Raw genomic sequence first — 15,777 nt, 5'->3', positions numbered from 1 at the left:
TGGAGTTTAATACGTACTTCAAGTTCTTCAATACATAGTTCTTCAACACAAGCACATCAATACGTAGTTCAATACGAGTGTACGGCACTATCCCATCCACATGTGAAGCAAATGAACTCTACAGCTCGCCAAAGACAAGCTCGACTGGCTTTCGAGCGCGTTGACGGGACGAGGCTTAGATACCCACATTACTCGTTTTGCACGGAATGCCAACACTGTGGCTTCTCGCCGATTTCGTCTTTCTCCCTCTTAGTCACGTGATGCTTCGTTCCACACATACCGCTGGTTTAACTGATCTTTCGCTCATTTGCAGAGCAAAAATACTTTATAATTTAGGATATATCTGTAGAGAAGAAGGTTTAGTGATAGTATTGAAAGTGTTGTATGCAGTTTGTTGTGTGATAAGAGGTATTCACGTTCTTGTTTAGATCATGAAATAGGCATGGATTTGAGGTTCTAACCGATGCACACAGGAGTTTTGCAACGCCCAGTTTCACGTACCAAACAAGCTTCGTTCAACGAAGCGTAAAAATGTTGAGGCCGTTACATGAAATTCAGCCTGTAATAATGTGGTGAACTTGACTGAAGAGCGCATTAAAAATTTTGCAGAGTTTTTTCTACATGTTTGTCATGTTTTTGAATGGAAATGCAACTGTACTGTACCTGAATACAATATCACAGCACTATAAGATCGCAGATTCTTGGACGCTGAGTGATCGTCTGAGCTAAACAGGCAAACCGTACCGCTTGACTATACGATGCTTTAAAAGCGTCATAATCGTCCTCTAATACTTACTCTAACTGTTCAGGTCTTCACGACTTATTGTGCTCAAAGTGAACGCATTTGAAATTTTCTTTCACTTGATACAAGTCAAGCTCATTTTTCGACAGTATTAAAAAAAAAACGAACAGGAAACCGTTGAGAACGATTCAGCAAAGTCGTACATCAAGAACTCTCAAGCACTTCATACACAGAGTAAAAGAACAGTGTAAAAGAGCAACAGTGTGAAAGAACAACAGTGTAAAGGAATACTTCATGATGAACAATTATGCAACATTACCAGACACCTCGGGTGATTAATAACTCTTTCGGTGCATTATTACGGAACAGTCCAGTGTGGAAGGACCATTAAAATAAAAGATACTACTTCTGAACGCAGAGCCACTTCATTGGCGCCGTATGGTAGCACCGATCTTGTAATGTTTCCAAATGGGGTTACTGCCCTTATTAACCCTCATTCATAAATATGCGCGTAAACAAACATGATATAACTTTCGACAAACCATCCCTTGCGAGTTGTGACAGTGGGATATGTTTAGATAAGAGGAAAGCTACCTACGCATCAGAAAAAAGTGCGTTTGTAATACATAATTATCGAGTAATTATTAATTGAATGCTCAAGCTTTGTTCTTTTTCATCGTGGAAAGCCTGTACTTATGTCTTGCTCTGTCCCCGTTTTATTTGCGCCTTATGATTAACCAACAGGAATACGAACCAAATGGCACGCCAAAATGTTCTGCTAAAGCATTTAAATCACAGTACATTTATTTTTATTTATTTATCGAAAATACCCCTAAAGGCCCTCGAAAAAGAGTGTTACATGGGGGGAGGGGGGAAGCGGCATTGCAAAAATATATAATACACAAATGAACAGCATACATAAAAAGAATACGATAATAATGCCCTTATAGACAACGGACAACATATGCGTCAAGGTACAATATGTACTGCAATAAAAAACGTACAACACAAACAAAAAATTGGGAGGCATATAAAATACCAGGAACTGAGGAGTTCCTGAAATTTATTTACATTTAATTCGGTGGCAGTGGTAGATGGCTGCTTATTCCACTGGAGTTTTGTTATGCGATTGTTTCCAGTGAAACAAACTTCTTTTAAGGCGCTGCCATCGTAGACCCCTAGTGTCTTCGTCAGAATCGAAGTCAGCCTGGCGGGCAGTTACGTATCGTGTACTTTGCACTGGTGCATTTAGTCCATAACTTTCTGAACACCCACTCATCTACACTTGCTGTCTCGCAGTAGTGTAGTGTAGATCTTCTGGAAGCTTTAAGAATGTCTTTAAAAGTTTGCTGCTGTCATTCAATGCCGTGAGAAATTTCCAATATGTTGTTTCATGAAAAAAAGTATATACATCTTGAAAACTGTGGCCCGCACGGTGAAGTTGTTTTTATTTCTGTTTCTGCATTACCAATTATAATGATGTGAGGTATGTGATGTGATGATGAATTTTTATGGCGCAAGGGCAGCTTTGGCCCAAGAGCGCCAATGCACAAGGTAGTTTTCGTTTCACAAGGTGGGGTCAGAGACCCATTTCCCAAGCATTTCACCCTAAAGAATCCGAGCACCAGGCAGGGGAAAGCTTGTACCCATTGTATCACCGGTGGGTACCTGGCGGCACTGGGGATCGAACCCCGCACCTCCCGCATGCGAAATGGATGCTCAAACCACTAGGGCACCGCTACGGTGCATATAATGATGTATTTCTTATTTGTAGTTGTATATGGGTGAGAGGACTCTCGTCAGGCAGATAGCGTCTGCCTTTGGCCCTGTTATCCAAGACCGAATTGTGTCCGAACGATTGCACCGAATAAAACAAATAAATCAATGAATCGAGAAATCGCTAGTGAGGCCTTCGACCCTTGAATCGGTCGGCAAACCTACTGTGATATTACAGCCGAGCGTTACTAATTATCCTTTTAGTGAGTCCTTGGGTCAGTATCCCCATGGGGGAAAACATCAGGCGACCAATGCTTGAGTAGTTAGTGTTCCTGCTTTTGAGGTGTAATAAGTCCGGTGACATTTTTTACTGCTCTTCTGGCGCTAGCGAAGACACTAGCTCATTATCACGAGCAGTAACAATCTTCCCTTTGGCCATTTGATGCAAAAAAATCTATACAATTTTTAAGTCTTGGAGGAGGTCAGTTGCCAGGCACGCGACAAACGACGTTATTGTCTCCAGTGGTCGTTGCTGCCTGAATTGCATTAACAGGCCACCAGCCTCCTCAAGCTGTGAAAATGTTGGTTTTTAGAAATACTTGAGAAAAGAAAGGCGTTCACCCTGCGTGTTGCTAAGTGGACTTAGTTATTACCTATGTGACCGCGGAGTTCACAAAGGGAGCAGCTTACACCTTTGAAAATATTTTTAGAAAATTTGCAAACATTCGGCGCACTAGACAGTGACGCAGACTTATTGCGTGCAGCGGCACTGACTAAAAACAGACAAAAAGAAAAAGGGGGTAGAGTAGTTATGCTTTATGCTCAGCACAGCGGTGTGTGTTATGTCAAGAATGATTGTCACTGTTTTTAAACAAATAGGCGTGTTGTGGTAAAACCACGGCTTTTGCAGCGCAGTAATACCAACGTTGGGGGACGTCAGAAAACAGGCGTACATGTTAGCCAGTTAGCTTGTTAACAAAGTTCCACATTTGATGTGAATAACGCGCTACACACTGACAAAAACCACAACTGGAAAGGCGGACACGCTTTTCACGCTTTAAGGATAGCAATTAGCGAGGAATCTGTGTTCACCTATTTGCAGTCGTGGTCAGCTGCGTACGTCTGCACTGAGAAATTTACACGCACGATGGATCAAAAGAGGATTGAGCAAAGCAACACAGAAAATGTAAAACGAACAAAGAAACAGGTTGCACTAACACAGAGAATGAGAAACCAAGGTAATCCCCTTTCGAAGGCTTCGAGCCCGTCTTTCTCAAAACATGCTTTTTGTGTTGGTGTACGTTTTTTTTTTGTGAACTAGAGGCTCTGACTGATCGAAATTTTTTTTGGTAGATGGAGTAATGATTCAGACACATTGGAAACTATATTTGTTTTGCCCCGCCGCGGTGGCTCAGTGGTTAAGGCGCTCGACTACTGATCCGGAGTTCCCGGGTTCGAACCCGACCGCGGCGGCTGCGTTTTTATGGAGGAAAAACGCTAAGGCGCCCGTGTGCTGTGCGATGTCAGTGCACGTTAAAGATCCCCAGGTGGTCGAAATTATTCCGGAGCCCTCCACTACGGCACCTATTCTTCCTTTCTTCTTTCACTCCCTCCTTTATCCCTTCCCTTACGGCGCGGTTCAGGTGTCCAAAGATATATGAGACAGATACTGCGCCATTTCCTTTCCCCCCCCAAAAAAAACCAATTATAAAAAACCAATTAAATCTTAAAATTTGAAACCTAGAATCTCAGCTCTGTGAAAAATTAAAAAATTCTATCACATAATAATCTTGTGGGCCCATTATTCTACTTCCTGATGTGTAAAGGCAATGGGTCTCCGTGCATGTCTAATTGCCAAGTAGTGTGATGAAACTTCGATGAAAGGTGCAAATTTCTAAAATAAATAGGCGTTGATTTCTTGTTTTCAGGTAAACAGTTTTAATAACTGTTGTTTCGCTGGAGTATTTGTGCCCGCTTTAAATACTGGAGCTTCGATTACCATTTAGAAAGTCTCAATGCGCCAATAAATATTTTAATTAATAAAGAAACAAATTCTTCTCTATGACTGTATAAAATATTATAGACAGCCTGAATCGTGTAAAGCTGCTCTATAAATTTCTAACCTTGATCCTCTTCTATTTTTGTAGAAACAAGTAATTTTGCTTTATCGCTTATTTTTTGTGGTTTTAAATCTTTTACATTATGCTTTTAATTCCTTTGTAACATAAGCCTGTGCAAATTCGTACTTTTTTTTTCGGTAGCACAAAGAAAAAGGAAATTGGTGTCAATTCGATAATAGAAAGTGTGCTCAATCGGTGCTGCTCTATGTGGTCAGTATTTCAGCCAAGTTAAAGAACTTAGATAAGTCCTTTAAATAATCAAGCGCCGGCGTACACACCCGGAAAATGCACGCATTATGCAGTAGAACATGTTCTGAGGAAAGTATATGCATAGATTGAGTAGATGAAGCGCACAAAAGACAGCACACAGACAAAGAATAACACGAGACAGGCGCTATAATAACACGAATAACACGAGAGCACCTGTCTCGTGTTATTTCTGTCTGTGTGCTTTCTCTTGTGCCCTTCATCTACTCAAGCTTTGCACGCATTATCTTCGCTACCAGCAAATCGTTTGTGTTCATATTTGGTTACTAGGAGCTGGAACTTTGGCATCGAAGAACTCACCTGCAAGAGCGAGTTGCCAGCAGATGAGGGCTGCTGTGTTACTCTCATGGGTCGAAGATTGGGCCCCATAAAACGGAAAAAATGCCGCCCATAAAAAATAAAATAGAACACTTATGTGCAAGCAGGCGAGCAAGCGCTCCGAAACCGATTACTCTTCTTTTGGCGGCCGGCTAGACCAACGCGACTTTCACTCCGCTCCCGCCGTTTACTGAAGAGCTGAATTAAACAAGGCACAAAGAAACAATAAACACTCTATTTGGTGAAAAGTGTGACCGTATGTTGTCGCGAAAGCGGGCAATTCGTTTGAATTTGTACGTAAATCCTTTGTGACCGGTACAAAAGTTTTTCCTTTTCTTTATTATAACAGTTTGCACAGCTGCGCCAGGAGAAGTGGTGGGCTATAGCCCGACTGTTTGTCTTGGCACTCCGTTTAACTTTGGAACCTGCAGAGCACGTCATTCAAGCCCTCTACCTCTGCAGCAGCCGTCATTCTTCCTTCGAGATGTAGTAATGCAGTTTATTCTTTCATCATCAGCCTGACTACGCCCACTGCAGGACAAAGGCCTCTCCCATATCTCTGCAGTTAACTCTGTCCTCTGCAAGCTGCGGCCACGCTATTCCCGCAAGTAGTAGTATATAATTTTATTCTCCGACGGATATAGGATGTGCTTGAGCCCAACCGCCTAGACGACAGCCTGGAATGCGTGGACCCGGACGGAGTGTTCGGCCAGTCGGATGGTTCTAAGCTGAGTTTCACAGTCTGAGCTCTCAAAGTTCATCTGTCTTAGATTCTGTGAGTGTGTCGTATGTTTCAGGACAGGTCCACATAATGTGTAGGAAATCTGCCGTACCCTGATACAGCCGGCATCCATCTGAGAATTGTCCCGGGTACCGCTGGCTAAGGCTAGCCGGGTAATTATTCGGATATGTCCTCGTCTGTAAGCGCCTCCGGATCTTTTCCTGATTCTTATTTAATTTCTTATCCGCCGGCGGGTACATTGCCCTGCCGAGCCGATGGTGCTGCTTATTTTCCTTATAGGAAACATCTAATCTCATCCGCCCACCTAACTTTCTGCCACCCCCTGCTACGCTTCCCTTCCCTTGGAATCCTTCGCATTACATGCCCTGCCCAAGCCCATTTCTTCTTTATTTCGACTAAGATGTCATTAACTCGTGTTTAATCCCTGACCAACTCGACCTCTTCTTGCCTCTTAACGTTGAAAAAACATTGAAAATTGTTTTTTTAGGAAAGGAAAATGACGCAGAAACTGTCCCACATATCTCGGTGGACAGCTGAACCGCTCCGTAAGGGAAGGAATAAAGGAGGGAGTGAAAGAAGAAAGGAAAAAGAGGTGCCGTAGCGGAGGAGGGCTCGGGAATAATTTCGACCACCTAGGGATCTTTAACGTGCACTGACATCGCACAGCACACGGGCGCCTTTCGCGTTTAGGCTCCATCGAAACGCGGCCGCCGCAGTCGGGTTCAAACCCGGGTACTCCGGCTCAGGGTTCGAACCTGTTACATCTATCGTTTTTCAGATCGCTGAACTATCCTTGATTCCTTTTCGTTAGCCTCAATTTATTCCTTGCGTCACCGTTAAAACCTGCTTCTCCTTGTTCGTTCTGTGCAGCGCACAGCAGTTCGAACTCCTTAGACATATGTTCAACACTAGAATAAGTGTGACAGACTGTGAAATAATTGTGGCGTGTTTGACGGCGTAATTAGGTTTACGGTTGATTCCACCGTTGCGAATAACCTGGATACCCTTGAAATGTTCAGGGAAGGCCGAAGCGCGGAAGAGACGCAAATAAACACTGTCAACGGCTATTCTGACTGAAACAAATGAGTGGAAACGATATCGGGTTCGCATGGGCACAATTAACGTTACTTGGACGTCGTTCGCCATCGAATCATTTCTCAGGCATGGATTATTTCCTTCCTCAGAACAAAACGAAAACCCGGTCTGCACAGTTAAAGAAATAATTCAGAGTTCAATGCCTTCCACGTTACTGCAGGACCAAAGATAGAAACGTTGCCATGGCCCCGAACCACAAAACGTTCCATTTAATCGTCGCGAGTTTGTGGAAGCGTGAAAAGCATTGCTCAGTATTTCTTGCGCATGCTAGAACGGCTCATAGGTAGCGGTAGCCTAGGGTCTTCGGGTGCAAAACATGGCCCCCTCTTCATCCGCTTCTTTTCTTCGAGCTAGGCAGCGCAAACGGCCTGATTTCCTGTTTACACGGCATTCGAAGCCTGCGTCATCTGCTTTTCTTAACTGGTATAAGCAGATGCATGTCCCTGGTGTGGTGGTATTCTTACATTTACACGCCTTACACGGACATGCGCATCTAAATCCAACCACTTCAAGCCGCCCAACGCGGCGCTGGAGCAGTGGGAGGTGACGCTGGCCAGCGGCGGCCTGGAAGACCAGGAGGCGCTAGTCGCTATCCCTAAAGCGATGGAGGAATCTACTAGAGTCCTGGACTGAGGACCCCACCCACAATAGGCTTCGGTCGTCTTTAACATATTCTCTCTCACTTAAATGGACAACGTGATTAAGCTCCTTCGCCATTTGTAGACTTTTACATACCGCCTCGCTGAGCCGCCGCTTCTTTTTGTGATAAGCGGTGTGCCCACCGTTCTGCGCTGTTTGGCACGCCATAGTGTCCGACCACTCTGTGTGAAATAGCGACACGTTAGGCCGCTTTCGGCACCCCTTAGCATGTAGCTACATAAAGCTGCCTTTGGCGAGATAGCAGAGCCTTTCAACCGGCTCGCTTGAACAGTCACGGCGGCAGCACTACTGGCTCCAAGAGGGCCGTGAAGAGCGGACGCGCTATGCACGGGCTTCGCAAATTGTCGCTTCTTCCATCTATGCACCTTATATTGCGTTACCTGTAAAGTGCAGAGTCATTATAGGTTGCAGAATGACTATACGTCATAACTATGAATGCGAGTCATGTTTTCAGTGGTCATAGTACTTCACGTTTCATCATGGCTATACACCTCCTCTTACATGTGTTCATAGACGACAGCGGACGGCTTTTGTGCTAATGGGGCATATAATGCGGTCGCATTTAAAAACGCCGCAGCTGCATTTGCTTCGCAGGCAGGAGTGGCGAGGTTCGATCTCTAGTGGCGTCAGGTACCCACGGGTGATACAATGGGTGCAAGCTTTATCCTAACTGGGTGCTAGACTTCCTTGCTTTGTAATTTTTGGAAAATGGGTCTTTGAGGCTACCTTGATAGATATTTAGCATGCAATGAACGATGATATCTAAGTCGAAGTAGTTAGTGATCGTAGCCTGGTAACTTAAGCCCAGCCGCAAACATTTAGCACCGCGAGCACAAAGTTTCGGGCTGTACGCATTCTCGGTCGCTTTATGTACTGCAGGAAAAACTGTCTCCGGACCAGTTCAGATAAAGGCCGCTGCCTCACGGCACACAATGCGGGCACGGCACTTTTCTTCTTTTTCGCCCTTCTCTAACATACGTCTCAGGACACAGTATTCGTGCATTGTACAAGATGGCCGCGCTGTCCTTACTGCTCTAATAATGGGAAAGGGCTTAGTATATAAAATCAAGGGCTGTAGTCTGACTACACCGGTGTCCAGCCGTCAACACTCTTACCCTGGCCTGGCGCTCGACTTCATTAAGCTGAATCTAATGGGATTTCAGCTGTGCTACCTTGACCTGCAAGGTATACACCAGAAATGAAGACACAGATGAAGTGATGGCCTCAATCTCCTTCACAAGCACACGAATCTTCCAGAACATCTGTGAACCCAGGTCGTGATTTCTTTTATTGTTCAGGCAACGATGTCGTCACATCAGAGAAGGCAATGGCGTGAGCGTCAAAGTATGGTGACATTTTCAGCTGGTCCCGCTGGCTCTCGGTGATCTTTCCAGCTTCCTGTACTGCTGCCGCGAGTCTCGCCTGCTGTATCCGTTTTTTCATACCAGATCTGCATCTGCAAAAATGAGTAGCCACGATGTCATACACCTTGTTTAAGTAAAGAAGGCATGCGCTGAACCTCAGCTGAGCATGAACCGCAGGGGTGCCAGAGTGGTTTGAGATCCTCATACCTATGCTGGAGGCGCAGGGTTCGATTCCCAGTGTCGCCGGCTATACACAGATTTCAAATTAATACGAGCCTTCCTCATGCCTTGTGCTCTTCTTATCTTCGGGTGAAATGCTTGGAAAATGGGTGTGCGGCCCCACCATGTGTAGTAGAAGTTCCGCTTTTAACCTCAATGGCAATCCAGATAAGTTCATAAATAACGAAACAGGCCTTACATATTCTACGCTGACGGTAACCGCTTAGGCTGAAAAGGCTATTCATCAGGGAGACGTTTACTGGTGCAATGGTTGGTTTCGCTGACGTTGGCGTAAGCTTCAGGCGGCGTTTGAGAAAACACGTCGGGGACGGTAAGCCTCACGACCACTGTAAATTTTAAGCTTCGCATATGCTCCATACACGCGCAGCAGTTTAAAGACTGACGTAGTACGTGCCAATGAAAGCCCTACATGGTGATTCCCGCGAATTTTTAAATGGTCCACTGCTAACTACAATCATTTAGGACCTCGATAGAGGCCATCGTGCACAAGTTCTTAGATGGCTTTGCCTAACCACACCATCAAAGAGCCGCCGTTTCAGATAAACGCAGCAGTCCAATGGCGAAACCGTATTTTCTAGGAAACTGAATGGAAAATAGGCTCAGCTCAATTGTTCACGCGACCACTTCGGCCCACTCCGAAGAGATCTAAACGAAAAGATCACAGAGCCAGCGCTTTTCGATGGGTAGACAAAGGGAAAGTTTCGTCACGGTTCCGTCGCAGTCACTCACCCATCCATCGTGTAAGAAGAAAGGCTGCCATGTCGACTGCCACGCGGTCCGAGTCGGCGATCATGAGCAAGCGATGCAGGTATTCGACACGAATGAAAAGTGGGATGATCCCAGCTCCACGGTGACTCTGCACGAGGTTAATTGGGGTGACATCAGAAAGCAGTCTACTTGGAGTAAAATCGACTGATTATGTTAATAAAGGTTACGCGTCATACTATCGAGCGGAAAGAAGCAACGAAAAGCTCCCGAATAATGTCAGCTTATCATTCGCATACATGTGCTCCGCATATGCATTGCGATCGGCATCTCCCACTGCACTTTTGGCAGCTTTTTTGACGAGGGTAAACGAGAAAGAAAACCCATCAGATCTATCTTGCAGATAGACCAAGTGGTCGCTGCAGCGCTGGCACAGTGGTTATGGCGCTCGGCTGCTGACCCGAAAGACGCGGGTTCGAACCCCGCCGCGGAGGTCGAATTTCGATGGAGGCAAAATGCTAGAGGTCCGTGTGGTGTGCGATGTCCGTGCACGTTAAAAAACCCCAGGTGGTCGAAATTTATGGAGCCCTTCACCACGGCTTCCCTCATAGCCTGAACCGCTTCGGGACGTCAAAGCCCCATAAACGAAAGCAAACTTCACGTCCATACAAAGTGCATTCGGAGGGAGAAGAAAAAAAAAGATCTGTCGGACTGCTTCAATCCATCCTTTTTGCTTTTGTGCATAAAATATATTAGCTACTTACAGCTGCAGAACAGGCGAACTCATTCAGCTAAAGCGGCTCGTGGTTCATTCTTTAAGCGCCATTATATACTCTCACTTCCAGGGAAACAGAGGATAACTCCGAACAAGAACGGGGAGGTCTAGATGAGCAGAACGCTGCTGCGTGCGCTCAGCGCTTTAATGCGTATCCTGCTTAATCACGCGCCCACAATTTCAGATGCTGTACCTTCGGTGAGCGAGTGCTTTTTCAAGGCGTAGGAAAAGAGCTTGTATCACAAACAGAATGAAGAAGGAAACCAGCGCAAAAGACGAAGACACAGGAACAAGGAACACAGTGTTTTCCTGTGTTCCTTGTTCCTGTGTCTTTGTCTTTTGTGCTGGTTTCCTTCTCCAATCATGTACCGACTCGCCCAGCTCTCCACTCACAAACATAAACTGGGAGTATTTGCGCATCAAGTCCGTCGATGGCGTCGGAGCATCCCCTCAACTCGAGGGTGCACACTGCGCGCCAAATTCTGACTTTACTTGGCTTATGAGGCTTTGACGTTCCAAAGCAACAACGGCTATGAGGGACGTCGTAGTGAAGGACTCCGGAAATTTCGACCATATGGGGTTCTTTAACGTGCGCTGACATCGCACAGTACACGGGCCTCTAGCATTTCGCCTCCGTCGAAATTCGACCGCCGCGGCCGGGATCGAACCCGCGTCTTTCGGGCCAATAGTCGAACACCAAATAACCACTCAGACACCGCGGCTCCTATTGAGATCCTCCCGCGTACATCGAAGTGTCACTGGTCTTTAAAAATAAGACAAGCAATTCTGAATAATTTTCACGCATGCCAGCTTTTGCAGAGAGATTGTTTTGCGTAAGACAGCGTCGAATGCAAATTTACCAAGTCTGGAGGCTGGTGCATGCGCAGATGGATGACACGCGTTGCTGAAGGTAATCATCAATCGCGCAATTCTTTCGCAGTCAGTGAACTCGAAATGGACGTCGGCACACAGCTATGCGCCGTTTTAGCATCGTTCGCAGTGCAGTGTGCCATGTTAAACAGCGCACTATAATCTGCTAGGAAGAGCAAGTGATCAGTCGCCAAGCACGTGTAGCGGTGAGCGTTACCACATTCGCCCGTTCCTGCTAGGGTGGCAGAGCCACCCGGCCTGTTCTCCGGTAGCGAGGTGATGATCGGGTTTGACGTTGACAGTGACAGACAGCAGAGCTTCGAAATGTGGATGAGCGTCAGAAACGTGAGTATTAACGCCCTAGCATTAAAGGCCCCGTTCATCAGAAAATCCGGTGTCGGCGTTGTTGGCGTTGTGAGCGAAAAATCACGAGCGCGACTCTGGCAGGTGACGCCCAGAGCAACCTAAGAGGCAGGTTTGTCCCCTTGCTCATGTGACATTGCCGCTTCACCACAACCTGCCCACCGGATAGTGAACGAAATGCCCACCGTGGCAGGTGGCAGTTAAATTAATGATTGGTCGCTCGGGAAGAGCAACCTGGGCTGCACAAGGTCCACCGCTGACAGCACCTGCCATCACAAGGCAGTGGCGCATCGCTTAAACTATTTCACCCCTGTGCCAGGAGGGGTGTGAGGACTTCCAGGTATCTATGAATGTAAAGTAGAGAATGACCTTTTGCATATATGGAATTAAGCCTTCATTACGCTATCACGAAATACCCTTTCGGAGCTTCATTGCCCCTCCAATTTTTTTTCTGTGCCATAATGGGCTAACAAAAGAACGTTCGGTAAAGAAAACATATGACACCACCCCTCAAGAAAGTAGAAAAACGCACTCATCAAACGGGTCCGGGAAGACAGTGCACACTTCCATGTGTAGCTCATAGAAGCACTTTCTTGACCCCCAGAGTCGCGTCGACAGTGGTTCATGTTGAAAGATTTCTTGAATGTGTCAGTCGTAACAAATCGCATTAATAAAGTTCAGGCGACCAGAGCTTCGGCAACGTGAAAAGTATTCATGGTGAAGCAGGCTGTAAATACATTTGTGCTGGGCGTTTCCAGAAAAAAAAAAATCAAAGGTTTGTTGTTCTCTGTTGTTCCTACATGGATGCGACACCATTGTGTTGGAATTCTTTTAGTGAATTTATCACACAGCTTCAGTCTATTCGCAAGAGAATAATACCTTCACTGTGTGACCCCGCTGTGCCTGCAAAACAGTTAAAAAGACCATGAATTTCCAACTGCATTTTTTCGCCTGTACCGAATGCGCATCGCAGCTAGACAATAAAAAATGATTGACGATTACTACCATCTATCTGTTCAATCACGGCGCCTTTGTTATCTAACGCTAGTGGTAGAAAGCTTTTATCGCTAATTTCTGCTCCCGCATAGAGTTGTAACATTGTTCAAACTAGTGCAGACACCTAGGTTTGGTGGCATGTTTTCCTTTTTAAAACGATGCAGCAGAGACCACTACGCATGAATCGCCTTGTGATATTCGCCTACGACTGCTATAAAATTTATAATAGAATTTTCCTGTCATGCAGTTTCAGTTCCGGTTTCAACAACCGAACAATGGCTGCGACGTCAGAGTGTTTTTTTTGTGTCATGTGACGTATAGAAAAACTGCAATATAATCACGCAGGAGGCACGGAAAAACTGTGATATAATCGCTGCTTCGTTTCAATTCACTGCAGTGTTGAAGCCAGTCTTCCTCAAGAGCCGGATTGACAACAAATGTAGAAGCAGCGATTATATTTGCAGTCTTTAATGCCAACGCGTGGCTTATAACCACTATTTAACGTCACAGTCATCATCCGGCTGTTGAAATCGAAACACCGCGAGAAAAGAATTCGATTATAAATCATTTAGCGGTCGTAAGAGAACACCACGTCGTAATCTATGTATTATAATGCCTCACACCTCATTACAAAGAAGAAAATATGCACCCAAAAGTTACGTGTCTATACTCTTAATTATGCCGCTTTAAATACTGTACGATATATATCCTCTCCCATTACCGCATACGTGGCCTAATCAAACTGCAGGAAAATTAGTTAACGTTTTAAATTAACAGCAGCATGCAAGAAATAAGCGTCATGGCCACAGTGCAAAACGCGGAGAACAACTCAATAATTCTCATCTGATTCATTGCATTTTTATGTCTTTACGGTGCTGAGTTTGGTGACACCAGACAGTTATAGTGAATGTTTGAATAACGAAAAAGGTGGGCACAGGCGACGACGTGCGTTTTTTTCGAACGCTTTTTGGCTGCAGAAGTTCTTCACACACGACGACAAAGCAGCCACCTTTGTACAACGCAGCAACCTTGAGGTCATTAGAAACCACAAACTCAAACAATGGACTGAGGTTCAAAACTCCCACCGGTCAGTCCTCGCCGCAACGCCTATGCGCATGTTTTGTCGTTTCACGTTCTTGTCTTCCCCGCCGTTCAAATCTGCGATATACCACTACATGGTTACTGGACTAGCAGAGGCAAGCTCAGGCGTCTTCTACATTTAAATCAGCAGCGTGGCTTTTTGGGCTTGCTGGTGCATAGTCGATAAACACTGTACCGCAGCAGAGGACGAGGATACAGATAGGGAGCACACACTGCCTCAGTGTTCGACTCAGTGTTCGAGTGTCAACTACGGGAGCTTGAAGTGTTTACACCGGTGTGCTCAGCAAACGTGGAGAAGACCAAACCCAAACTTCAGCGGACGTTTCCTTTCCAGAAACATCCCCTTTAAAACACAAGCAGTGCCATCTACCTCATTGATTTTGCACTACAGTTGCTAATTGTAGCCACCTTCGCTATATCCAGTGTATTTCCTCGCTATATCAGTTAATAAATCTTTACACGTGTGCACCACAACACGAGGAATCATTTGACACCATCCGGAACCCCCTGCTCAAACGGTTCGGCTGTAATGGCTGCCTGAAGGTCCTCGTAATGCATGTTGTGGGGGTGGAAAGGCCGTCGTTGCAAACCCCACACATAATTTGGGCTTGTACTCAATTAGTGATTTTATCCTCAGGAACATGCCAAGTCACTTGACACCATTTCGAACATTCTGCGTCAAACGGGTGGTCCCCGAATTTTATAGAAATGGTGGTCCGGTTAAAGGGTGTCCCACGTTGAAGGCCGCTACCTAGCACTTATAACGGATCGAAAGTATCGGTATCAATTGATGCGCTACGCGCTCACTGTTGTTATAGTGTGGTCACGTGGTTATTGTTTTAGACAATTTGACCTTCATTGCCGACGGACCCGTCCTTGACAAACGTAAGTGCTAACACTCTTAAAACATGAGCGCTGACTTCGGGAAGGTTTTGTTCGTCTCAAGAAGCACATTTACACGGCTAACGAGCGGTCGGTTAGACTGAGGAAATTTTTTCCGATTTGCTCTGATTTGTGCAACAGTCATTATAATGGCATTGCATTGGCCTCGTTCATTAGTCTAGTGCTAATCAGCAGTCACTCACCTGTCCGCCGTAGTGAGATGAAGGCAGCGACAAAGATGGCAGCATGTTTTCTAAACAATGGGGCCGTGTGGCTAAGGTATGGTGCATTATCTATTAGTTTTCTAAGCTTGTTTTAGGAGCTGTGAAGTGCATGGTCAAAGTCAAGTCAAAGTCAAGTGTATTCTTTTGTCAGTAGACTGTGAAGCCGGATGCGATTCAAATGGCGTGAAAGGTTACTTCATGCATGACGCGCATCTTGTGTTCCTCGCATACTGTTTGCTGGTCAACGAAGGAGTGGTCCCGTTAGGGATGTGCCGGTGGAGTCCAGCGAATCCTGAAACCCATTTTGCCACGGCGTCGAATCGAGCAGCAAGGGGCACGAATGGTGTAGGAGGTGCTCGATAGTTAAGCAAGAAGGTTTGGCCCTGTGCGACACAGTTCAAAGTGCAGGGAGCAGTGTACTGCCCCTTATACTTACTGCCCGTTATCCTGCGGCATGCGTAGCACCGTGCAGGACGCTGCAGTTCAGGTCGAACAAGCGGAGTACGACGTCAACAGGCGGCGGCTCCCTGCGAAGACAGCGCTTACGAATATGGCCGCGTGTGTCGTAAAAAAATTACTTTCAAGCCTTGAAACAAA

At 45.7% G+C, this 15,777-nt stretch overlaps 1 long non-coding RNA gene across 1 annotated transcript; it reads right to left on the bottom strand.

The window, feature by feature from the left end:
• Positions 1-8,926: 8,926 nt before the first annotated feature.
• On the bottom strand, positions 8,927-15,243 carry LOC144100480 (uncharacterized). The gene is made up of 3 exons (XR_013307673.1): positions 15,160-15,243; positions 9,994-10,120; positions 8,927-9,116 (listed from the first exon to the last, which is right to left on the bottom strand). It is a non-coding gene; the product is annotated as an uncharacterized LOC144100480 (long non-coding RNA).
• Positions 15,244-15,777: the final 534 nt, after the last annotated feature.

This window comes from Amblyomma americanum, chromosome 8 (genome assembly GCF_052857255.1).
Source record: "Amblyomma americanum isolate KBUSLIRL-KWMA chromosome 8, ASM5285725v1, whole genome shotgun sequence".
NCBI classification, from domain to species: domain Eukaryota; kingdom Metazoa; phylum Arthropoda; class Arachnida; order Ixodida; family Ixodidae; genus Amblyomma; species Amblyomma americanum.
Note: the sequence above shows the minus strand (reverse complement) of the source record. Positions and strands in the feature narration are given on the sequence as shown.